General features: G+C 43.5%; 1 long non-coding RNA gene across 1 annotated transcript in view; it reads right to left on the bottom strand.

Annotated features, from left to right (window-relative positions):
- Positions 1-24,473, bottom strand: part of LOC110301806 — a 63,311-nt gene extending 38,838 nt beyond the window's left edge. Inside the window, exon 1 of the long non-coding RNA XR_002378741.1 lies at positions 24,402-24,473. This is a non-coding gene — a long non-coding RNA (uncharacterized LOC110301806). The remainder of the gene's footprint in view (positions 1-24,401) is intronic.
- Positions 24,474-26,004: the final 1,531 nt, after the last annotated feature.

The following is a 26,004-nucleotide window of genomic DNA, read 5'->3' on the forward strand; positions in this document are numbered from 1 at the left end:
TCTCTCTCTCTCTCTCTCTCTCTCTCTCTCTGTTGTTGTTGTTGTCTTAGGTATTTTTACTGTAGTAATAAAAAACTAATCCAACTTTCTTTGGTATACAAGCACTTCAGAGAGAGAGAGAGAGAGAGGTTGAGAGAGAGATTGAGAGAGAGAGTACTTAACACTCTTCAAATTTAAGTGTTTAGCTCTACGCAGCTCAGAATTGCCTAGTACTTGGAAACCAACACACCAATTGCATGCAAGACTGCTGAGCAGCTGCAGCTCTCACAAGCTGTGACAAGGATGCAAAATGATGCAAACACGATGGAAAACAGCTTGTTGGTTTCATATAGAATAAAACACACACTTAATCCTAACTCAGCAGAAACATATATGTCCATGTAATATTTGAATATGATTTCTTAACATAGCTTTATTCATAAATGACAAAAATCTGTGAGGAGGAAATACCAAAAGTTCTAAAGGCAAATTGACAAACACACACCAGTATAGCCATACAATGAAATACTACTTGGAAATATAAAGGGATTTCTGCAATATGGAATTCATCTGAGTAAATCATGCTAAACAAACAAACAAAAAAGTTGGCCTCCCAGACCAGATCTACTCAGTGGGTTTGTCTGTATACTATGTCTGGAAAATGCAGACCATAGGAGCATAAAGTGGAACAGTAATTTTCTATGGCTGAGGAAAAAGTAGCAGAAATAACCACAATGTCACAGTATGTATATTTGACAGAAATCATAGGTCTGGACACTCCGAAAAAGTGTACAGCTAATACATTAGTAACTGTAGGAGAAAAAACCCAGCCTCCATTTGCTTCCTAGAGTCTACACTTACTTATCCTTCCTTCTGAGGCTCAGGACTCAAAATAGGGTCTATTATTTCATTCAATGACATCTCCATTCATGAAATTCCTATGAGAATAGGGTATGTCATTGGCCACACTTCTTGACTGATATTTTTCTCCTGTAGCCTTCTATTTGTTGCCATCTGGTGACCCATGTATTGAAGGCCCTCCCCCTCCTGTCCTGGCCATTGACAATATTGGAGCAAAAGATCTGCATCCTGCACTACTCTATCACTGGGCAGCATCCTTAGCCATGACCTAGGCATTTAGAACTGGTTTCTGATCTGGCTGTAGTACCATCAGTATATCATCTCCTATCCCTGCTGCAGCCCAAGTACTTTTCCTGTGTCTGCTTTGGATTGCTATGGTCTGTTCACCAAGAGCTCATGTTTCACATCCAACATGGCCCAGATCACTGGAAATTCTCCATATCTGCATCAAGTCCATGCTGTCCCCAGACCTCATTGGAGGCAGGCTTTCTGCAGCCAATGTCCTGCAACTAGCTCTTGTGACTACAGACCTCAAACTTCTGTGCCTTTCTTGCCATTTGTAGCCCCATCTTATTTTTTTTTATCCCTTCACATATGTGTAGCTGTGTGCTCATGGTTTTTTTAGTCTTCAACACAACTGTCATTGTCATCTCCAAAGGCCAAGTCATCTCAGCAACTGCTCTTTATTCGAACAAATCTAAAATGTGTGCTTCTGAGTTGACACTCCACAAGCTCCGTTGTTTCCCTCTACCCCTAGGATGACATCCTCAAGAGTTCTCTCACATTACACACACACAGACACACTTTCTGAGTCACTAATGGTCACTGAGTGAGATGAGCCTGACTCCTTCCCTCATTCCCATGCCCTAAACCTATTCAGCACACAGACATAGTTGCCTTGTAGATACTGGGTTCATCTGTGGTCTATACCTCTGTATGCTCACTCCAGGCTCCTAAAATCCTTCCTACCTGTCTTCACATCTGTTTTCAGTTATCAAGGATGCCTGGAGGGAAAGGGCATAATCTATAGAGGAATTTACTATACAGAGAACTCAGAGCTCATTTTACAGTACTAGCACCAGGGCTGTGTTCTCTGAACTACTTTATAGCAGTAGAACTCAGAGCTCATTTTACAGTACTAGCACCAGGGCTGTGTTCTCTGAACTACTTTATAGCAGTTCAGTCAAAGCAGTTTTGGTTAACAGGTAGTAGGGCCCACATGGGCCCTACTCGAGGGCTATGTCTTAAGACCTACCAGAGCTCCATGGTCCTCTAAGGATCACAGAGATGAGACATAACTACTAAGTTCTCCAGGACTGTATCCCAGAATTTGTTGCACTATACCCCAGTGCCCTGAAATAAAGTATGCTGAGGCTTGTGTGAGTCCTTGAGAGTTTACACCGTACTTCAATTGCTCATTGATTTATCCCCCAACCCATTAATTTGCTTGAAAAACACTGATCTACTGTCTATGATGGTCAATATCATTCATGGCAATGGGAAGAGATCAGTAAGCATCAGGCATCAAAAACACAGCTAACAGGTGCAACCTCCACAGTTCCCCCCATGAGCACTGGGTGCCCTTTACCCCATAAAACCTGCTTGGTCTCCATCTGAAGAAACTGTGCCTTCTCTGTCAGGCTGGCCCACATGCCCTGACTTCCAGAGCAGTCAAAATCACCTAGTCACTTCACCCCCTCTCAGCACCTGGAGGTGGAAATTTCTTGTGTCCCTCTTACAACTGTGAGAGGACTAGACACAGCAGTGAGGGCAAAGCAGTACTGGATAATGAAGCAAAGACCACTAAGGAGATTGACCAGAGGTACCACCCCCTCCCCACCCTGGCAGCCATCTTCCCTGCTATCATGTTGGCACCTCCTCTTCACCCTCTCATGCATTCTTCCTAATTTGGCACTGGATGGTAACTTAAGAAGAAGACTCCAGGTTTGGCCCTCGGCTGTCCCTTGGTCTGTGCTTCTTCATCACTCTCCATCCCTGTGCCTGTGGTACCCTGGGGAGATAGATCAGCAGGTGTCCAACCTCGGTGTTCATTTAATGCACTGAATAAAACATTACTCACAGATTAACGGAGCCGTTTTAAGTGAACAACCATTTTCATCTGTTTTAAATTTTCATGGGTACTTTTCCGAAGAACAAGTACATTGTTAATAATTGAGGGGAAAGAGGCCTTGTTAATCTCTCTGTATTTTAATAAGGTCCTACTGTGCTCCTGCCATTTTATTAAAACAGCTTCACTTTCCCCTAAGGTGGTATTCTTTAAGGACACCTGCTTATGGGGCAGGTGGGTGGAGTTGTTGGAGATGGAAGAGCATTTTGACTTTCTGTTGTGCAAAGATCAGGCCCTACAACAGAGCATCATCACACTGGGCACTTACTGGATCCAGAGCTGTCAGCCACAGAGATGTCAGGAGATGATGCCATGGCAATAGAGAGAAGTAAAAAGGAATAGAAAGTGAGCTATGGATAAGAGGAGAAGGACCAAAGGATTGAGGCAGGAGGAGCTGCAGAAGCAGAGGTTGAACCTCCACTCACAAACTCAGGGTATGGAGTGAATCCCTGTGTGTTTTGAGGGTCGAGCACTTCTCTAAGACACAGTCTCAAAGAGGCAATCAATGCAGTAGCCATCACTGACACCTGTCCCTGTATACCCATCATGTCACATACTCCCTATGACAGCACTGCAACACTAAGGTCACCCATTTACAGCAAGGGGAAAAAAAGAGACACCTGGTTAAGAGCACATCCATTAACAGCGTGGCCATGCCTGGATGATTGCCTGTTTAGCTTACCATTGTGAAAACCTGGGAGGAGGAGCTACCCTAACCTGTGCTGGCTCTACCTGTATTTTTGTTTCTATGGCCAGCTTTCAGGTTGAGATCTAAGCCCATCATAGGGTCTGAAGAAACCACAGTCACTCCTCCTGTCATCAGCCCATCCTACCCAGCACAGTCTCTTTTTTGCAGTGGCAGAACCCTGACTTCTCCATCACTGGACAACCACTACCCTGGAGCCACCCACTTCCTGAATGCTTACAACACTTAGCCACTCAGCTTTCGACTCCGCCAAAAACAATAAGGCCCTGAGTACCTTGCAAGATTGACAGGTGCACAGCAGTGCTGGGCTTGGTGGCAGGAGACACATGTGAAGGAGAGAGCAATAGCAATTGGTTCAGATGGCACAGCTTCAGGCTGCATTGAAAGCCACTCTAGTGAGTGATTTCGTGCAACAAACTGTTAAAACATGCTGAGAGGGGAGCTTAAAACCGCTTGGCATTAAAACCTTACTCTCTGGTGAAACTTTGCTATCCCTTTTTATAAACAGAAAAGCAACTGCCCTGTTTGCTGGGAAGATTAGATGGAAGTTTCTTGGGCTGAAAACAAGCAAGAGACACAAAAAAAAAAAAAAAAAAAAAAAAAAGAGCAGAATTTCTTAGTTCACACAAAATACAGTTGTCCAGGCCAGGTTGGGGCATTGCATCTTTTACACTCTAGACAGAAAACCACCTCTAGACTGACAAGCAATGTGAGTGGTGGGTCACTTCTGTAAAGTTAGACCCTCAAATAAGATAGTTAGAAGATACCAAGAAACTCCTCTCACAATATACCCCAAGTTTCTCCTCTTAAAACTGTGCCAGAGTCCAGAATTTCATCATTATGGGTTTATGATGAATAAACACCAGTGCCAAAGGAAATCACCACGGCTATATTCTATCCCAACAGCTGCAGCGTCCTCTCTGTACTTTCTGTCTCCGCTTCCATCTGCTCATCTAGCAACTAGAAAACAACTGACTCTTTGAAGAACCTCTAAAATGAATGCCAAGTGTAGCCCCATGGAATGCAGGCAAATGTGCAAGCCTGTAGTTTTGAGACTAGCTAAAAACTGTAAATACACTCAGCCTCACTTAAGGCTTTCACACTATCTGATAAAAAGAGTAAAGGTCTTGACCTAGCATGATATCTGCAATGGAACAATACTGATATTTTGATTTGGGGGTAATCAATAACTAATTGGACTTAAGGCCTGCTCAATAGAGGAGAACTCACTCCTGGTACTACAAACCTAGCCACTACTCATGGCTGGTTGGCTAACATTTTCCTAAACTGATAGAATTCCCAACAAGATTCCAAGTACTTGTTCTTATACCCACAGATAAGCATAGCTCTAGTTCCTTATCAGAAAAGCTTCTTGTTTACAGCAGGTGATGACTATGACAGAGACCCACAACTGGTCAAAAGGCAGAGAACAGGTGACAATGAGGATGGAAATCCCAACTGACACCTAAGGTACAGGGGAAAACATCACAGATGTGGGAGCAGAAAGATTAGAAGATCTAGAGACCCAGGACACCTGCTGCATGACAGTATCTTCTAAACATGACAGGGAAGTTGCACCCCAGAAAATCTTAACAAGACCTGCACAATGAGAACTCTAGCTGACAAGCCAACATGAATGGGGAGAATCACATGAGGCCCAACCCCTAAACAGAAAGCTACAGGCAGTCCATGGCTGCTAAGATAAAGAGTCTGTTTTCTTGAGGGATGAGTCCTCTGACAGGTTATCAAATCTCAAGGGTTCAACCCTAAACACACGTACATGCACTCAATACAAAATGGACTCCGTTGGCTTTATATGTAACAATAACGATTAAAGAAAAAAGAGGTCATGAATTTGAGAGGAGAGTAGGGAATGAGCTGGAGGAGGAAGAAGACATGGTAAAAAAAATGGTAGAAATATAGTACTTGTGTTTGAAATTCTAATTTAAATTAAAAATTAAATTTAAATTAAAAAGTAGGGGGTTGGAAGGGAAAGAGTATGGACAGAATGGATACAAGCACATTCTATACATGCATTATTCTATACATGTGTATACATTTATGATTCTCAAATAATAAAGATATAATTTTTTTAATTTTTAAGTATATTGGTCTCTGTCTCTGTCCAGAGCTGGTTCTGCTTTGCATTCAAGTCTTTGTTGTTTTTTTTGTTGTTGTTCTTGTTGCTGTTCTATTTTGTTTTTTAAAAAAGAAATTCCAAAGCCACCAAGTAAAACCCACACAGATCTTAACACATGGTTGGCAATCAGTTACTTGTGTGGCTTACCCCTCCCTGACATCTTAGCAAGCCCTCTCAATTTTATCTGCCCCTTCTCCCATTCCCCTCCAGAGCAGTGTGCAAAGCCCCACTCCTATAAGTTCAGAGGGACTTAGTGACTTGTCCTTGATTAAGGACTCTGCAAAGCTGGATCACATGTGCCTCCCCTGGTATGTTCTGCATGCCCAAGCATCTTTGTTTCCTGTGACTGGTGTCCTCGCTGTGTCTAATCTTAGTAGAGGAAAATTCTGTATCCTCTTGTTATGCAGTAAATTGTGTCCCCCAGGGTTTATATACTAAAATCCTGACACCCGGCATTTCCAAATGTGACTGCATTCAAAGATAGGATGCAATTAAGGTAAACAGAAGTCACAGGAGTGCTCGCACCCTTACACAACACAACTGATGTCCTTAGACAAGAGGGGAACAAGACACAGTCACGTGCACACAGAGAGATGACCTTGTGAAGACAGAGAGAAGATGCAGTCTTCAAGTTACAAAAGGAGACATCAGGGGAAGTCAACTCTGCTGGGCTCTTTATCTTAGACTTCTAGCTCCAAGAATAATGAAGGAACCCATTTGTTAGGTAAGTTGCCTCTTTCGTTATGACCAACTCACATGCTTCAGACATCGCTGCTCTCTTCAAGGAGCAGGTGCCTCATGTTCAGCTGTTCCCCACCACACCATTGCTGCCTCCTCGTCCTCACCTTTGCCATTTCCTTACTTCTTCCCCATTATTAGTCACTCCAGTTTTTGTTTAGAGCCTCCTCTGATGGGCAATATATCTGAACTGCCCTGATGCAGCCTTCTGTTAACATGCTGTACACACATTCACTAAAGTGTGGTTGTATGATCACTGTGTCTTTTATTCTCAGTCACTTGATCTACTACGTAAGACTAGAGTGCAGGTGGAGACACATTAAATAGCAAGGCTTAATGGGACTTTCAGGATGACTGTCCTGGGATATTGATTATATAAACAAGACAAAGACCTGAAGTCATACTACTGGTCGGAGACAGTAAGGATGACTAACCATCTTTGAGTCAGCTTACTAGGTCATATTACTGTCCCTCTTCCAGCCCTCCATCTCATCACACCCTCATATCTAATCATCTTTCATGCCCAGCTTTATTCTTGGTCACCCTCTTTAATTACAAAACATACTCAAGTACACATAACAGCATTGATATAGGAGCAAACCCCTTGATGTGAAAATTCTACCTTCAAGTACATATCTACAGATACCCAAAAGCACTCAGCAAGAAAAAAATTTCACTACCACTACTTTGCACACAGTCTGCAGTTACTCATTGTCATTTGCCTCTATAGACTGAAAAGACAGTAAGTCCAGAAAAAATTGTTGGTTTTCCCCAACAACCTTGCTGAGTCTTGCACATAGAAGCCCATTCCTAATGTCTGTGTTGGGAAAAAAAAAATGTGCTTTATATGCATTGTCGTCGGGCGGGGGCGGGGGGAGGTTGAGCAGACCTTCTGTAGATGTGACTGCATTGGAAGGATGTGTGGCACACACCAATGTGTAGACAAGTACCTAGGACAGCACACACTCTGTTCAGGGCACACAGATGCGCACACACCATGCAGAGAGGCAGAGTGAGACAAGTAAGATCCTTCACTGCAGGCAGATTGTACTCTTCTTCATTGAAAAATGAAATGAAGCTCCTATGAAGTCTCATCAGGCTAAACTGTGCCTCTCAGTAGAATCCTACTACAGGGCCTTCAATTTTTCCCATTCACAGTCCTAGTGAGCTATAGATCCTATATGGCCTGAGAGTTAGACATAGAATGCCACATTTGCCTAGGCCTCGCACCCATCTCCCAGATAACTGAGTTCTCCCCTAGGCAAATGCAGAGGATAAAATGAATTTACCATCTTTGTAACCCCTGACAAATGAAGTAAGGAGTAGAGAACACCAGAAAAGGTAAACTCTGCCCAACAAAAGTGCATCTTGCAGTCATATACTGCACTCACACATATCCTTACATACACATATGCACAGGTACCTTGAAGTGTAGAGAGGTACAAGAGAATGTATGTAGGTTAATATGAACAAACTACATTATGTATATGGGAAAGGGTCATAATTAAGCCTATTGGTTTTTACAAATAGCATGTTGAATACAAAGGGAGAAATTGGGAGTGAAGAAATGTCTCAGGGGTTAAGATCATTTGCTACTCTTGCAGAAGCCCTGAGTTCATTTCCAGCACCCACACTCATAATGACAGTTCATAACACTAACCCAAGTTTCTGGAAATCCAATGTGCTCTTCCTGACCATGTGAGTACCATGCACACACATTGCTCATATGGGATGTAACTATTAATATATATGCATAGAATAAAAACAAATGATTTTTTAAAGGAAGAGAGATCTTAGTCTATGAAACATAATGAGATCAGGGAAAGAGCAGACAAAAGTCCCACCAAGAGTCTTGTGTAACCCTGAGCCCAGTGTGGGGGAGCTAGAAGTGAGGACTTGGATGTTTTCCAGGTAAGGAGGTAGATAAAACCCATACAATGAGAGCAGGGGACATAGCATCCCTCCTAGGAATGGTGGTGAGAGATGTTTGCAAAGCAGAAAGTGGCTCTTACCGGACACCAAATCTGCCAGCACCTGACCTTGGCCTCCCAACCTCCAAGAACGAAAAGAACTTGAGGTTTGTTATTTCAGACATCCAGTCAATTGTGTGCTGCTCCAGCAGCCCAGGCTGAGTAGGATAATGAGTAAGTCAATGTATTGTATTTCAGAGAGCTGTGAGTTTGCTGGAGAATGGCTCAAGAGGAGAAGGGGAGGAAAAGGAGCTAGAAATAGGAGAAGAACATCAGCTGCATAAGCCATAGGGAGGGCTTGCTGTGTGACTTCTAGTTTCTAGAAAAGGTGACGCTATACTCCTGGGGTCAACAGGAAGAAGGTCTTTGGGGGACATGTTGCTAAAATTATCTATGAGGTATCAGGGAAGGAACTGCTTTGCCCTGTGGAATTGCCATTAGTGGGGTGTGAGGGCTTGTGAAAAAAGAGGTTGTCCTGTCACACAAAGAGGGGGTATTATGGGAAGGTTGCTTTGCTTTGAGAGGTTGTCAGGGAGGGTGTTTCTATGCTGTTTGGACTACCAGAAAATGTTGAGAAACAGGAAAATCCATCAAGGACTTGAAAGAGTCCCAGTTCGACTATTAGTGAATAGTGCCCAGGTGAGGTCAGAGCCAGAATGAGATGTGTGAACAGGATGTGCACCCTCACTCACAGACAGCTTTTACACTAAGTGGTGGCTGCCACCTCTGTGCTGATTGCAGGGTGTGGGTTCCCTTGAGCATCTGGAAATCCACCTTCCTGGCCTGAGAATGTCACATCCTGTACTGGAGGTTGAGTGTTTACTTCGACAGTGTGCTGTCTCAGACACTCCTGATTGGTAAAGAGCTAAAAAGAGTGAGGTTTCAACCACACAGACAGAGGAAGAGTGGTACAGCCAGAAACAGCAGCAGGTACAAATGCCCTGGGGCACAGGTATGGCAAGCAGGTTCAAGGAGAATAAAGCTGGGTGGTAGACTAGAGTAGGGGAGCAGCAGAGGTCAGGAGGCTGAGGCTGTGAAAGTCACAGTTAGGTTTTTAACTCAAAGTCACAGGGAAGCTGCGGGAGAGTTCTGAACACAGACAGCTCATCTGGGATATTTTACAAAGTGTTGTTCATGAGTATCAATTATAGACAATAATGACTTTCCACAATACATTTTCATTGTGCATATCTTTTGATCATATCCATATACCTTTATTACCTTAATTTACCTTTCCCTCTACATTATTTGATATTTGTCTTTCTGAGTATGGCTTATATCATTTAATACAATGATTTCACTATCATCCATTTTCTTTCAAATGGCAGGCTTTCATTCTTCATAGCTGAATATTTCAGTGTATATATACATCATGTTTTCTTTATCCATCCATCTGTCCTATAGCAGGCATCTAAGCTGCTTCCCTATTTAGCTGCTCAAACTAGACCCTCTGTGCCATGCTAACTTCTGTCCCTATGGCTGTATATTTAGAAGGAGTGTAACTGAACAGGGATCAAAGAGTAGTTCTGTTTTTAGGTTTGGAGACCATGATGATTTCCCTGGTGACTTAACAGGTTTTTATTCCCATAGGCAGTGTCTGAGTGCTCCTCCACATCCTTGCCAGGATTTGATTTTTGGTTTTGTGGTCAAGTCTGCAGTGTTTTCCAATGGTTCTCTGGTTACAGGAGACATGGTGAAGGACTGATCTGAAGGGAGAACATAGTTGGCAAGCATGTGGGTGAGAAGAAAAGGATGCTAAGACCAGGTGAGCGAAAGGGGAATGAGAATTGGCTCAAGAGGCATGCCCAAGATGATGCTGCTGAGGTTCTGGGGGAATGAGTCTGGGAGGTGGCATAAGCAGCTTCCTCTAGTCCAGGAAGCTTCACAGGGTAGTTTTTCCTGTGCAGAGAGCAGTGTGTACAGCCTGTGAAGAACAAGATGAGCTAGATCAAGAAAAGGGTTCTCTACACAGGCAGTCATCCCAGCCTAGAGCAAAGCTGGGACAGAGGAAGACAAGGCCACTGTGGGCTTACAATCTGTGGATCACAGCTGACAAAGCATTGTGGACTCCCTAGAGCAGATGCCGTGACAATAGCCAGGAAGCTGGCCATGTGGAGGAAGGACAGTCACTCTCCTCTGTGCTCAGGCAAGTTCTCTGAACCCAGGAGCTCCCCTGACTCCAGAAGGAACCTGCTATAAGGAAAAGAAAATACAGCCCTGATACTCCAGTCAGCTGTGTGGGAGACAGAAAAGGCAGGAAAGGTTTTCATGAGGGCCCACTCACTGGCAGCTTTGCTGTAGGGGAATGGAAGCTCTAGCAGACCCTTATCTTCAGCATTATTCCAGGACAGAGAATCCTGCTAGGAAGTTTCCTTGGAGAGGGCCTTGAGATAAACCCCAGAAACCAAGCACCAGCCAGAAATTCACAAGAGTTACTCAGCCAGCATAGAGTGGGTCTTCATTCAGGTGGTCACAGAGGCCAGGAAAAGCAGCGGGTCTGGAGCTTAACAACTATGCTGATGAGTTAGTCTCTCTGGAATAGTGTAACTCCTCCATCTTTAGGGTTGTGACGAATCACAAAGAATAGTTCAGAAAGTTAGCTCAACATCATCCCCAGTCTTAGGAACCTTCAGGACATGTTACCAGATGTTATCAAATAATTTTGCACCAACAATTGACTAGAATTCAAGGTCCACCCTGTATTAATTGGTGAGCTGAGGAAAGATTCTGGCTTTTCTCCATCTTTCGCTTCTCCTGAGTATAAACAGCAGTGACGTGTGACTTAGAAGGTACACTCAGGAGAGACACTTGAGTCCCTCCCAGTGTGTCCAATAGCACTTGGGCATGCTATTTGATCGATAGAAGAATCCATGTCATTATACTGTACAAAGTCAGCTGACTGCTGGATTCAGTCTCCAACTCACCTCTCACATACAGTTGGTACTCAGCAAGTACTTCTTGGGGTCCCTTCCATTCCAGATACTACTAATAAGTGCAGTCTCCTCTGTGTCTAGACAGTGCCACCAGCCTTTTGACTGTTCTCTGTACAACATCATCTGGTCCTCTCCAGCCTTATCCTCGAGCTGCTTTTCAAATCCTAACCTTCAGCTCAGAAGTCCTTGTTGAGTCCTCCTGAAGGTCAGGCCTCTCCCAAGACAAGCATTTGAGGTCTCCTAGTCGCACCCTTCTGGAATGATCTTTTAACTCAGTAGCATTGGACTTACTTAGGCCTTTGCCACCTCTAGGAATTTGACCACCTCCATCCACCTCTCTACTGAGGTGTATTTAACTCTAGCATACTAATGATCATCAAGTGTTGTGATAACAGAAACAATTTTAGAGCAAGAAAATACACCAAATTCATCAGATAAAGTGATTGCCACACCCATCTGGACAAGTTTCCTTTCAGTTTAGACTCAACTCAAATATGTCTCTCTTTCCATCTCCTGGTCTGGTTTCTGATGCCTTTCAGGGTCTGTCCTGAGATGTGCATTGACTCACTGTGGCATAGCATCTCGAAGTTCAGGATGAGCCAGAGCTCAGGCGAGAGAAGGAGGCATTGTGAAGCAGGGTCCCTAGGATTATGTCATGTGAGGATGCCTACGCCGCTCAGATTGACCTGGGGAAGGGCTAACATCTCCGGAACACACATTTGTTACCCAGAAGGGAGTAGCCTTCCCAGTAGCATCAACAGATGATCCTTCAATCTGGACTACCCCAAAGAGCTCCATAGCAAAATGTTAGCATGCTTCCTATTGGCTCTAAGACGGAAGCCTTCAGAATACTTCTGCATTTTTGTTTCCAGTTCTTGGTCTGCAGCAGGGAAAGCCTTAAGTATGGAAACCTTGATGCTTTGGTATCAGGTTTCTCTCCTGTGAATGTGCACTGCTAGACCCACCAGGACCTGCTCCTCTGCTTTGAGGGAAGCAATGGAGAACACTAGCCTTCAGCTTTTAGCTGATGCACAAATTCACTAAGCATCTTGTGCCAATATGTACTGCCTCAGAGACAATTCCTGATGCTTGCCACTGCAATGTATGATAAATTTAGTGTTTGCTTCCTGGGGTTTGTTTCTCCATCTGTCCATTTCTAGATATTCTTAACTTTTCTGACATAATTTTCAACACAATCAGCCCCCAGTATAGATTCATCAATAATCAACATTTTATACAGATATTAACATGAAAGCACAGTTCTATTTGAGAATGAGGGGTGGGACATAGCATAACTCATATTAAAAATCCTTGCTTCACTTCACATACAAGCTTGCCAGGCAGAAACACTGCTTCAGACACTTTGGCCACACTAGCTCCTCTCAGCCAAACGCTGCTTCTAGACTGTAGAGGAAAAGCCCATATTCTGGGAATTTCTCTCACATTACTGGCCCCCGGAGAATGTTCTAGCACACATTGTGTAAAATGAGCATCATTATCCTTATTTCATTGATAAGAAAATGGAGGCTCCAATCAGCTCATTGGTTTGCCCAAGGTCTCACAGCAAGTCCCTTTCAGAGACTGGAACTAGATCTGAGCCATGAACCCCATCTCCCTGTTGCCCCTTGCCACATCCCTGAAGAATCACACTCCGCATCCTGAGTCCACTCCTTCAGGAGGTCCTTTTGGTTACTCTCTCCCTCTGTTTCCTTCTCTGCTGTCTCTGACTGCTGTCTGTCTCCTTTAGAGATTTGCCTACCCATGTGTTTACCATCCTGCCAGGCAAAGCTGACGTTCAGTCCTGACCTCACACGATACTTTCCCCTGTGTGAGGATTAGCCATTCACGGGAGGGCATGGATGCTGCAAAAAGGGCAGACCACACTGAGCCCCACAGCTTTATCAGAAGCCAGAGTCATCAGTGTGACCTTTGCCCTTGCCTCTTTCATTTTCTCTTCTCCTCTGCATTAAACTGCACCTAAACAAAGCAGAACTCCAGGTCTCTAGGCTCTATCCCTGCTCAGAGCCTGCACCATGAAGGATGACGTGGAAGGCAGTGTGATGGGAGGTGCCTGTTCTTTCACATCACTCTTTTTAAAAACATCAATAAATAGCTCCTGATGACTTTAATGGAGATTAAATTACTAGAATCGAGTTATTCCTCATTATAGAGTCGAGCTATTCTCAACATTTATTGTACAAAGTAACACAGGCCATTAGTGTGCAGTGTTAGAGGTCCAGCAATTGAATCCAAAGTTCTTTCTGACTATCCTACAGAACCCTGAGATTGGAAGGAGGGACAGCATCATGTGATAGCAATTTCTCCTCCAGTGACTGGTGTTGGCACAAAAGAAGGCTGACAAGCCCACAAGGTCTTCTAGGTGGCACCTGACATTTCCTGGAGCTGTCAAGTTCAGGAGAGTGCACAGGCTTCATTAGTCCTTGCAAAGGGCAGCTGAAAGAGCTGCAGCCTCTGTTCCATTCTCCACTTTTCCTGTGTCTCTTGACACCCACTGGAACTTCATTGCCATTAATGGCTCTGCAAATTGCACCTTCAGAAAATGCCTGGTAGGTAATAAACAGCTCCACAAGCAAATTCCAGAAGGGGCCTCTTCTCTCTGGCTGCTGCTGGGACATGTAACTCCATGACATTTCCATAGCTCCCAGTGGCAAGCTATCCTGATACCCACCTAAGGCCTCAGCTACTAGACTCTAGACTAGTTGGGAGCCTATTGCTTAGAAACAGAAGACCTGAGTTCTAGCCCAGGATCTCACTAGGTGACCTTGCAAAACTCGAGTAACCCTTCTGATTCTGTTCCCTCACTAGCATTCTCTTCTCAGACTGTCCTGAGGAGTACGAGGTCATCTACATAAAATAAGATCTTGTCACAGAACAAAGACTCAAAAAGAAGCTGTCACCACTGTTCTCTTCCACGGGGTTCATGATTATACCAACGAAGCCCATGTCTCCAGGTGTTGGGAGGCTTCAGCTCTCTGAAAGCACACATGCAACTAACTGCCCTAGTTATTCTTTCTCTTTTTTTTTAGGTATTTTCTTCATTTACATTTCAAATGCTATCCCAAAAGTCCCCCATACCCTCCCTCCACTCCCCTACCCACCCACTCCCACTTCTTGGCCCTGGAGTTCCCCTGTACTGAGGCATATAAAGTTTGCAAGACCAATGGACCTCCCTTTCCAATGATGGCTGACTAGGCCATCTTCTGATACATATGCAGCTAAAGACACGAGCTCCGGGGGGGGGGGGTTGGTTAGTTCATATTGTTGCTCCACCTATAGGGTTGCAGACCCCTTTAGCTCCTTGGGTGCTTTCTCTAGCTCCTCCATTGGAGGCCCTGTGGTGCAATTTGCAAAACACATGAAACTCAAGAAGAATGAAGACCAAAGTGTGGACACTTTGCCCCTTCTTAGAACTAGGAACAAAACACCCACGGAAGGAGTTACAGAGACAAAGTTTGGAGCTGTGACGAAAGGATGGACCATCTAGAGACTGCCATACCTGGGGATCCATCCCATAATCAGCCTCCAAACGCTGACACCATTGCATACACTAGCAAGATTTTGCTGAAAGGACCATGATATAGCTGTCTCTTGTGAGGCTATGCTGTGGCCTAGCAAACACAGAAGTGGATGATCACAGTCAGCTATTGGATGCCCTAGTTATTCTTAAGCAAGAATCTCAAGATCCCTTCTTCTTCCATACCCTCATCATTGTGACCTCTACCCATGTTCCCAGCTGGCTAGGATCCTTCCCTTCTTGGTTCCACTCTTGACTCCAGAAGTCTCCAAGACTCTGAAAGCCCCAACATTCTCTGCATCATGGTCTTTCTGGCTGCAGGATAAACATACCATGGAAAGAGTTTTTTGACAAAATGGCCTATAAATCATTCATATCATGTCTACTACAGGTCTTGTAGAATCAAGCACTGTAACCACATGACGCATTCAAGGGAAAACCATGCCCTCTACACTAAAGCCAAGAGACCAAAATAGTCCTCAGAGAATTTGTGGTCCTCATCTAGGAGGCAGTGAGGAGATCCTTCCTGTTAATCAGAAGCATCTCTGCTTGGGATTGAGTCACTGTGGATTTGATTTGTAGAGCTGCCTGGCTGCTGATAGAAGCCTGATAAAATGAGAGATATCAGTTGTCATCCTTTGCAATAAAAGATGCTGTCACTGCAGCATCCCTCCAGCTAGACAGAGCAGCAAGGGAGGACAGAGCCTAGATGGCTGCTGTAATGGGAGCAACTATTGTTGGAGCTCATTCTTTTGGCTACCTTAGCAGAACATGCTTCTTCCTTGATAACCAGGTTTGTGCCCAACATTAGCTTTACTATATGGTATAATGAAACAGAGGCATTGGCTTCAATGGTCTGAGTCCGCCTCTGGAACCTACTAGCTCTCTGGCAAGCTATGACACTGACTATGGGTACCTTACTACACAGGGTCACTGACTTACAAAAATCAATATATGGATATGTAGAGATGTAAAATAGTCTCGATGACAAAAGTTTCAGTGAGGCAAGACTACCCAGGAAATAAGCAGCTTCAGGAAAGGGACTCAAGGTTTTTTAATTAAATGACCCCACAGTGTCAGGAAGAGAGTGGGTCTCTATAATGTCAGCTGCCATGTCTTTATGTTGACCTGCTCTTAGGCTGAGCTCTCTATGGTCACACTAGGCCTGGCAGGGCTCTGAGCTCACACCCACCTGTGCAATACTCAGGAAAAGAGAGGCAAATTCTTTCTTCTGTCCCTTTTAAAGAAAACTCTCAGAGCTTTTTCACTTGGTTTTAATCATCCCATTGTCAAAGACTGTGTCCAGGCTGCTACTCACTTTATATAACACAGACAATGATTGACAAGGTCAATATGACCATGATTGATAAGGCTGGCTTCCCTTGAAGCACATTATTGCCCAAAGACAGCATACTCCTGGACAAATCAGAATTGAACTAACAGAGTTGGTAGGCAAGCAATAGCCTCCAGAATTGGTATTTAACCTTCCTAATTCTCTGATACCCATGATGACCCTCAACCATAAAATTGAATTTGTTGCTACTTTATAACTTCATTTTGCTACTGTTGTGAACCATAGTATAAGTATCTGTGTTTTCTGATGATTTTAGGTAACCCCTGTGAAAAGATCATTCAACCCACACCCCTAACTCTATTGCAACCCACAGGCTGAGAATAACTGCCCTAGAGGGTGTCAGGCTTTAGGTGGCCATATATGAGTGGGAGCCCTTTTATATTTTGTGTTTTCATTGTAACCTCACACTGTAAAGTGTTAGGTTTCTGGTAAATATGGCAATATGATCTAAGAATCCCAGTATGCTCTTGCATTTGAATGTGCTTAAAACTAAGCTTATTATTTAAAATAATTTGAAAAGGACACAGGCAGAAACACGTAAATAAGCAGAAGAAACAAGTGCAGAGTCTATCACTGGGAGTTGTTTCTCTCCAAAGCCAAGTCAAAGCAATTAACTAATAGAGATAAGGAATCACCATTCATACAAGACACAGAGTGTAGAGATGCATTTGGAAGAATCAAGCATGTAAGCACCTTTAAATGTGACTCTAGATACAAGTCATCAGATTTCAACCTCTGCCCTTTGCTTTAAATTAGCTGAGCTTCGTTTACAGGTCTGCACAGGGCCCTCTACTATAATCCCTCTTGACTATTTATTGGCTCACATCTCCTCTGGCTTGTCTTACTTTGATGCCATCTACTAAGTCAGCCAGATTTTTAACAACTTCCATGGGCTGATTTTCTCTGGTCCTAATTAAAGAGAGTAAGATTATAGCCTGCCTCCTACATTTTCTTACACACTCTTGGTTGGCCTGGCCATATCCAGGCATGTGACAACTTCCCTCAAGGGTGAGTTTTCTTCCTTAGACTTCATTCTCTCAGGCTTCTCAACTATTTTAGGAAAGAGGCAAGTATACATATCCACGGGTTCTCTATCTGTGGACCTAGCCAACTTTGAATTTTAAATACTCAGAAAATAATTTGCACTTGTACTTAACATATACAGACATTTCTCCTTGTTATTATTCCCTAAGCAATACAGTCTAACAGCTATTTGCATAACATTTACATTGTATTAGGACTTATGAGTAAGCTGAAGATAATTTAAAGTTTCAGGGAGCATGTGCATAGGTTATAGCAACATTACAGTTTTACATAAAGAACTTAGGTATGCACAGATTTTGGTACCTGGGGTGGGAAGAGACTAGAACCAATCCCACATAGATACACACAGATACAATGGATTCCTGCCAGTCAACCCAATTTAACTCCTTAAAATGTCAACTGATGTTTTGGTGTTAAACTTTACTTCTAGATACATGGAGAGAAGAAAGAAAATTTGTGTCTATTATAATGTGTGTGTCTTCTTACTCTCTGAAACCATCCCTTCAAGGCTCCACCCCTTAATGCAATATATGAAATTGGGACTATAGGGAGATAAACTGGGACTTATTGGAACTCTGGCTCAGCCCTTTCCCAGCCACCAACACAGATTCCAAAATCTCCATCATCAAGAGAGTCAGCAGCCACCTATGGCAGGAGATTCTTAGCTGCACAGAATCTGTTTCTACTGATGTTCCTGTAGGGGAAGAACCTTGAAGGATGGAAAAGGCAAGGAATTACACTTCCCCTCTACTCTCTCCTCTATGGCTGTACACTCCATATTGAAACCTCACCAAGGATCGGACCATTTCTAAAAGCAGGTTTGTTAAAGCAGGAGGTTTTATGAACCTGCTTTAATTTAATCTTTAATTGTAGATTCAAATTAAATCTATTGTTTCTCATGGGTGTATCCATTCTCTTTCAAGAAGGAAAAAAAGTGGCCATTCTACCCCAGGACAGAATGACATTTAATCAGAGATTAAGAATTTCATAAATCAGTGTTTCAAGGGTCAGTCATGCCTGGCTACCACTACCTTCAATCTGATCTCCACTGAGGTCATTTGGAACCACTTTTCTCAATTTAACAAAAACATCTCCAGTGTCAGGAAATTCTTGGAATCTGGGATTTTCTTATGGGATATAAACTGAATATCTCACCATGGAAGATAATTATTCCTGAATGTCATCAGGAGCAAGGTGGTTTCAACTGTTATATGATTCTTCAACATGAAATCAAGCACGAACTGAACAATAGAAAAGGGAGAAGGTAGGCATCCTAGTAGCTATCATTGTTGTAAGGGTCTTTTGCCTTAGCTAGAGAATATCCTTCCCAAAGTCCTATCTTCCACTCACACCACTCCTTCCATTTCTAAATAGAAAGGAAGGGATCAGGTATAAAGGAGCATATGTATTTTGCCAGAGGAGTGTTAACAGGATCTCATTACATCCAAATCATGTCCTCTGAAACTAGCAAAAGGTCCACGGAGGTCACTGCCATGGTATGTGGAAAGGCTTGTCACACATCCATTTAAATATGATGAGATGCAACTCAACACTAAGACCATAGGTTGAATAAATATAATAGTTAAGTTGCCACAGCATTAAGACAAAGACTTCTTGCAACAGATGAGAGCCAAAGGGGAAGAAGAGAGGAGTCTCAGCCCTAAAGCAAACAGAAGCCCATTTCTTTGGGTTCTAGAATGTGGATACTGTGATGTCTACACTCTGGTCCCCCAAAGAGAAAATGTCAATGGAGACAACTAACGCAAACACATTATGTTAGCAGTTCCAGGTAGTCAACTGGACTATATCTAGAATTAACAAAAATCCAGATGACTAGGCACACCATCCAAAAAAAAAAAAAAAACATAGATAGATAGATGATTGATAGATAGATAGATAGATAGATAGATAGATAGATAGATAGATAGAGTCATTCTATTAGTTCTGTTCCTCTAGAGAACTCTGACTAATTCAGCAGCTCAAAAACCAAAAGCTCAAAAATCCTTTTGGACTGCTCTAATCTTTGGCTCTGAGCCATGAAGGGAGATGTAATGGAGGAAGGGACCAGGGAGAAGCTGAGCTCAATCTGAATGACTCTGAATCCTGGAACCAGCTGTGATGTGGAGTTCTTCTGAGAGCAGAAGTCAGGGCCTTTCCTTCTTCACCTCATTCAGTTCCTCTGTCTCCCCTTCTAGTCAGCCTTTTTCTCCCATACTCAATTCCCAGCCCACAGATGGAAGCAGCACCAAAGGCCCATGGCCTCCCATTGGCTTCTCTTCAAAGCTTTTTTCCATTTCCTCCTCCTCCCTTCTGCCCCCAGCTCCTCCCCCTTCCATCTGTAACCTTCCTGCAGATTCTTCCCCCTTATCTTTGTAAAGACTAGAAGCCTCTATTGCTCATGCTATTCTTTCTGGTCCTTGAAACATTGCCATGAACCTATACTGTCATACTTAAAGTACTGCTCGAAGTCCACCTCCTCTCAAGTCTTTCTCCGGGACAACTGAAACCTAAAGGCAGGTACTTAGATTCAAATCTCAGTTCTCTCACACACAAACTATGTGATTTAGGACAAAGCCCAAAACCTCTCTGAGACTAAGGTACACATCTTTAAAATAGGAGCTACTCACAGAATTTGTTAAAAGCATCAGGATTAAATGGCCAATTTCAGACAGTTCACCCTGGCTCCAAGAACCCCTTGACAGGCATTTGTCCTCTGCCTTCAGCTGAGCTGCTCCTGGGCTGTGGTTATTTTGTAACTGGCTCCAGCCTTCTGCAGATCCCTGCAAACTGGCCCCCAAGGAACATTTTCCATGCCAACTTGCCTGACTCAAGCCAAGGAACAAACTGAGGGTGAGTTGTTGGCACTCCAGTACGTTCTTGTGCCAACTGCTCTTACCTAGAGTTGCCTCTCTGGTCTGAAGCTGTGAAAGGGGCATCTAGTCATATCTTGAACATGAGTTCTTAGAGATTTGCTGTTTTGTGTAATGGGAAAAGAAGAGGCTCAAATGCCAACAACTGAGGCCTGGTCAGTCTGTCCATTCTTCTGGTCCCTTCTCCCTTCCTCAGCACCACACCAGAGCTAGAGCAAAGAGCTGAGTGAAACTCTACAGTGACTGACTCCAAGTCCCATTAAAGGAATGGAACAGGCTTGCATCCTCACATCCTCACACATATGCAGATCTGGACCCTGACCAGAAGACTGCACACCTTTCATCTTTAGATTTGTCTCAGGCCTGGACTTTTGTGTCTCCGCCAGGTGGCACCTTTGGTCTCAATACCAGCCCTGATTTCTCTGTTCCCTGAGATCAATTCTCATGTTTCTGGCTCTTTTGTTCTATCAATGAGAAATGATAGCACCCTCCCTGCAGCACACAAATTCAATTCTGCAAATAGAACCTGCATTGCCTTTGCTTCTTTACATGTCTAAATGCTTTCTGACACTTTGCTTAATACTGGACATGATTTCTGCTGTGTGTAGCATCCTTGTCTCTGCCATCACCACCCTCTGCACTTGCGCAGCACAGAGGTGGATTTGGCAAATGGAAAGAACACGACTGGGCTTATGTCACCTCTTATGCCACATTTGTTCACTCTTCTACTTGGTAAATGTTTTTTCTTATTTTTAGGGGTCTTAGGACTGCCACCTTGCTATCAGACCCAACTTATTAAATCCAAACGGTGGGGATCCTAGGAACTCAGCCAAAAGAAAGATCCTAGCATGTAATGTGTTCTCCAGAGACGTCATCTGAAAAGGATTTTGGGCAGTTCCATTGGCTTTCAAAGGAGCCAGACCTTTTTTAGCACAACTACTCCCTGCTGCCTCAGCATCATCCTGATAGACATTGAACTGCTTGGTTTAGAAGTATTTGCCCCTAAGAAAATAAAAGCAATAGAAAATATCCTTCCACAGTCAAGCACATTGAGCTAGAGGTCAGATACCTAACTTCTACCCACCCTGTTTGGGGTGAACCAATCCATGACTTACTCTGTTTTCTAATGCTATAGCAGAATATATGAGTATTATCAATTGATAAGGAAAATGCAGTTGTTTCCTTTCTGGCTCTAGAGTCTGAGAAAACTAGGAACACAGCCTGGCCCTGATCAGTGTCTGGCAAGGGTTTTATAATGTGGCAAAGATAAGTACACTAGTGGATCTTACCAAACCACTGATACTATTACGGGCACCCCAGTCTTATCACCTCACCCAATCTCAGTAACTTACTCAAAGCTCTACCTTTGATCATCCATGTCAATGCCACTAACCCAAGACTTTCATGATTAAATTTCCAACAGGGAAACTTCAAGCGAACCACATAAACCATAATGTCCTTTCTCTGTGTTCCAAGTCTTTGTCTATCAAATGAAGAACTGCATGCTGCTTTGAGACCCTTCTTCTACTGATCTCTTTTACTATCTGTACCTTATGGTGAAAAGGATTATTTACAGGACATTTTACTTCTTCAACTCCCATTTTTAAAACAAGCCAAAAGATGTACATCACCACTGAGAGTTGCTGAGAAAACTAGGAACACAGCCTGGCCCTGATCAGTGTGTGATTAGGTGTGAGGTACCTACAGTGCATGGCCATAATTCAAACCTAGGTGAAGCTGGTGTATTAGCCAGACTCTGCAGCCTGAACTGGTGGGAGGGGGGCACAGCTTGCTCTGAAACACCCTCAGGAGATGCTGGAATTTCTATTGATGTAAAAGATCTCAAGGGACCTGGAACTATGACTAAAGAGTTTCTACCCCTTATTTGAGACATAATCATTTGGGACATTGGATTCTAGTGGCACAGGGAAGAAAGAGGTGGTATGTGGCTCTGAAGTGCTGAGCCCAACTTTCTAAGCATGATCCCCTGGGGTCATGAATAGACCATGGGGGACAGGAAGAGACCAAGGCTCATTTATGGGGACAGTAAGAAGTCTGTCGCTTTAATTAAGAAACTGCCATTATTTGTGGCTCTTCTTAGAAGTCTGCAGGGATGCCCACATATATGATCACCACCCCATGGTGAATGAAGTGGAAGAGTCCATGGCTCTGTGCTTCCTTCCTTTCTCCTTTCCCTAATCCTCTTCTTCTTGTGCAGTTCTCAGAACAGAATGGGTTCCCAGCTCAGCATGGCAGAACTGGAAATGTGAAAGGGACATAAGGGCTTCCATGCTCGTTATAGTCATGAGGAAGCCAAGACCAAGAGGAATGCAATGATCTGTCCAGTGTCACACACACCAGCTGAAAGACAAAGCTAGAATCACGCCTGGACTCCAGAGGAGACCTCTGAGCAGTGAAATCACCCTACCCAGAACCCAGCTGAGCTCCAAGGTCACAGACCTGGAATAAACTACCAGGCAGCTAGTGGCAAAGATATGTATACAGTCAAAGTCCCATGCATGGCTACAATTGCCTCCACTCCTGTAGCTCTTTTCCATGAGCATGCCACACAACTTTTAAGGTAAATGTTAGTGAAATGAACCTCTGATCACTCACTCACTCACTCACTCACTCACTCACTCACTCACTCACTCACAGGAGAGAGACTGGCTACAGCTCTATAAACTGTGCACTGTAGGCCTGTAGGATGAAGAGAGCCGTGTCTAGTGTAGGACACAGATCCACGGTCTACAGTGAGCAGTTTTACAAGGTAGCTGCAGGCATGAGGCAGAGGTGACTAAAGGGCTTGTTTCCTGGGACGAGGAGGTCTTAAGTGTTGATGGGAAGAGGAATGTTGGCAAAAATCTGGAGAGGAAGGTCACAAACAGCCACAATGACCTTGTAAGGACATTTTGTTTGGTTTTGTTGTGTTGTATTTTCTTTCTTTTCTTTTCTTTTGTTTGTGAGAAAAGAACTTTGTAGACAATAAGGAACTAATAAAGCATATAAGCAGTGACACAACCTACTCCAAGTTTGAATCCTAGCTAAGTAATGTTTGGCAATAGAAGGGTGGGACACTGTTGATTGACTACTCAAGCAAAAGTGAACAGCAAGATACATGGAAGTAGCAAATGCTAGAGGAGAAAAAATCCAAAAACTCATCTGCCAGCCCAAGGCTTTGTCTCCTTGACATGTGAGCAGTATGCTGGGTAAGAGGAGGGCAAGTCCCTCATACCTACTAAGTGATACAGATTGAGTGGTCTGTTTCATAGGCAGTTGTTCCATGATTTCTTATGGTCTTGGACAGGCATCTGAGTGAAGTTCTGCATGTTTTGTTTCTCTCCTGGGTGGAGCTAAACCTGAGCTCTCTCCCAAAGAACATGTGCCCACAATTATAGATGAGACTATTTTAAATCCACAGCCCTTGGGGTGCCCACAGTTAGACACAAGATAGCGCCTTTGAAGAGTTTGTCCAGATAGGTGAAGCCTTCGCTCAATGGTCTAACTGAGACGTCTGGTACTAAATCAGACAGACAACCCTGAAATGCTGAGGAAGAAGGAAACAGTATAAAATGGGAACCACACTATTCTAGCCTGTAAGATTATATCTGTGTCTGCATCCTCAGAGAGCAGTCAGAAGGGCAAAGAGCACAGGAATAGCAGCAGTCAACTCCCAGTGATGGTTTGTAGTCCTGGCACTTTATTTTATAACAATTTGGAAAAATTAAAGATCTTGGTAGCAATTGATGTTATGAAACAGGGAATTTATTAAACAGAGCTTGGGCTTATCTTGGTTTGTCTGTACTTGAAAAATGTTTTCTAGGCATGGTTTGGAGCTTCCTATCATGACAGCCCTATCTCCCTTCTCATAAGAATATACGACAGCTTGGACTGACCAGAGTCTTCCTGATCCTCCTCCTCCTCCTCCTCTTTCTCCTAACTTCCTCGGTGGCTCTGCTCCCAGTTGACAGGGCTTCTGGCTTCCTTCTCTCTTAACAATCTGAATTGTGCCATTCCAAGCCTGCTAATGACTTCCACAAAATGTCCTCCCATATGGCATGTCTGGGCTCTTTTCTGCACAAGCCAAGCTGGCCAGGGTTCTGCCAGAGAGAAGGCCTTCCCCCAGTACCCTGTATAGCATACCTGTCACCTCTGAGAGGAGATCTGTGGCATAAGATGCCTCAGGGCTGTGCATCTCTGTTTCTGCCACACCGTACCCCATCTTCTATGTCACAATTCCCATGAGGAAAGATTGATACTCCCTGGGAGCACAGGAACTCAAGATTCTTTTCCAACATTCTGGATCCTTATGAGGTGACCAAACAATTCCAGTTTGGCTGGCTACATGCTTACTGAGTTTTAAAAGAATTAAAGAAGCGTTGGAAGGAGAAATTTATAAAGGGAGACTGAGAAGAGGCTTTAAATTGTTGCCTTGCTTTATCTGACTGACTGTTTCTGTGTGCCTCCTGCAATACCAAATGCACTTTGTTAGCCCTTTGGATCTAGACACAGAACATTCTGCTTAAAATGCAAATGGATGAACCCACTCACAATAACATCAAACCTTCATACAGCATTTTATACTGTATCTCACTTCATCTTAAAACAACCCCAACAGGCAAGAGAAGAGCTCTGCCCCTTTTCAGAAAGAGTCAATGAATGGTGTGGCTTATGGCTCGGGCTGAAGTTTGTACCCCAGTGCTCACAATGGTATTTGGATACACAGTGAGTACTGGCTATCATCTGAGACATTATGTGTTTCAGGCAACTGGTGTCGGATCTCTGTTAACAGAGAGATGATATGTCTGACAGCTGCATGGCCAAGTTAGATGTGTAATTAAGGACATCATGCAGCCCTGAGAGAGGGAAATTTCATTTTGGAAAGTCCACAGCTCTCAAGGGCAATAGCAAAGTGATCAAATTCCATGAAGAGGTTATACCATCAGGAATGGTACAGATAAAAAATGATGATATGGTTCAAATCATTCCTTCCACTCTCCATAAAAATCTTTAAAAGGAGAGATGGACTTCAGATAGAACTATGGGGCATGCAAATGGATAGGAAAAGAAAATATTTATTTTCTAGCCTTCATCTTATATCAGTTGAAATTTTTTTTAAATCCAAAAAAATACCTCACTGCAGCTGAGTCCTAACTAAAACATTTATAAATGGTGGCTGTAAGGTGGGAACACCAGCAAAAGATAGAGGTGTTAGCACCAGATTTTGTCTGGCACCTCTGTCTTAGGGTTTTACTGGTGTGAACAGATACCATGCCCAAAGCAAGTCTTATGAGGACAATATTTCACCCAGAGTTGGCTTACAGGTTCAGAAGTTCAGTCCATTATCATCAAGGTGGGGGCATGGTAGCATCTAGGCAGATATAGTTTAGACAGAGCTGAGAGTTCTGCATTTTCATCTGAAGGCTGACTTCCAGGCAGCTAGGATGAAAGTCTTAAACTCATACCCAAAGTGACACACCTAATTGAACAAGGTCAAACCTCCAAATAGTGCCACTCCCTAGGACAAGCATATACAAAACCATCACAACCTCATATTAAGAATTCTCTAGAAACAGTGGGAGTCCACATACCAGCAAAAATCAGGTTAAAGATGCTGCCATAGTTACTGTTACATAAAGAGCTGAAAGGTCAGGAGGTGTCTTAGTCAGGGTTTCTATTCCTGCACAAACATCATGACCAAGAAGCAAGTTGGGGAGGAAAGGGTTTATTCGGCTTACACTTCCAT

Source organism: Mus caroli, chromosome 9, assembly GCF_900094665.2.
Source record: "Mus caroli chromosome 9, CAROLI_EIJ_v1.1, whole genome shotgun sequence".
Lineage (NCBI taxonomy): Eukaryota > Metazoa > Chordata > Mammalia > Rodentia > Muridae > Mus > Mus caroli.